This window comes from Etheostoma cragini, chromosome 1, assembly GCF_013103735.1.
Source record: "Etheostoma cragini isolate CJK2018 chromosome 1, CSU_Ecrag_1.0, whole genome shotgun sequence".
Lineage (NCBI taxonomy): Eukaryota > Metazoa > Chordata > Actinopteri > Perciformes > Percidae > Etheostoma > Etheostoma cragini.
In genome coordinates this window covers 33204753-33205880 of record NC_048407.1, presented here as the reverse complement: position 1 = coordinate 33205880, position 1128 = coordinate 33204753, and the positions used below count along the sequence as shown (strand labels likewise).

Genomic DNA, 1128 nt, shown 5'->3' with positions numbered 1-1128 from the left:
TAAATCACCTTTCTTTCCCATTCTGACTTTCAGTTTGGAGTTCAGGAGATGGTCTGGACCAGGACCACACCCCTAAATGCATTGAAGCATGTGATTGGTTGATTAGATTATTGCATTAATGAGAAATTGAAATGGTATTCCTAATAATCCTTTAGGTGGGTGTATGTGTGTGTTTTCATATTTTGTATGAGTTCTGTCATGTAATTATAGTTTATGTTAAGATTCCGTCTTATAACTTGTATTTTCTATTTTATTTTTATTTTGTCATGATGTGTATTTATTATTGCATTGCCACATTTTTGAGAGATTTGTATGGTCCTTAGGAAGAATAGCAATGCAGGAGCTAATGAGGATCCTAAATATGCACACAAACATGACACATAATAATTATAGCATCTGGTATGATTAACAGTGCAAATTATAGTAACAATTAAGATAACTGAACTATGACTAGAGACTAGGGCACAGGGCACAGAAGTCAGTGGACCTTGCACTTGTGGAGGTGTACAATTTTGTCTCTAGTGTCCTTGGACAGCTCTTTGGTCTTGGCCATGTTAGTAGTTGGATTCTTACTGAGTATGGGGTGGACAGGTGTCTTTATGCAGCTCGACCTCAAACGTGTGCATCTAATTTAGGATAATAAAAGGAGTGGAGGGGGACATTTTGAAGTCAGACTACCGTCTTTGAGGTTCAGAATTCTAGCTGATAAACAGGTGTTCAAATACTTATTTGCAGCTGTATCATACAAATAAATAGTTCTGGATATTTTTTTAGATTATGTCTCTCACAGTGGACATGCACCTACGATGACAATTTCAGACCCTCCATGGTTTCTAAGTGGGAGAACTTGCCAAATAGCAGGGTGTTCAAATAGTTATATTCCTCACTGTATATGCTCTAGATCCACCACTGGATTCTTTGACAATGAAAATAATTTTTCGTTGCAGCCCTAACACTAAAATGAGTGCGCTTTGGTTTCAATTTCTCTTACCTTTGCAATGAGAACAGTATGTCTTCATGCTGACAGCAAACATCTTGCCTATGTTGTTTCATTTAAATGAGGCGTTTACAGGAAAAAATACTTTCTATTCAGTCTATTGTTCTATAAAACTAGTTTTGCAGGAAACC

General features: G+C 36.7%; 1 protein-coding gene across 8 annotated transcripts in view; it reads right to left on the bottom strand.

The window, feature by feature from the left end:
* LOC117935911 overlaps positions 1–1128 on the bottom strand; it is a 67781-nt gene that overhangs the window by 28133 nt on the left and 38520 nt on the right. The window lies entirely within an intron of this gene.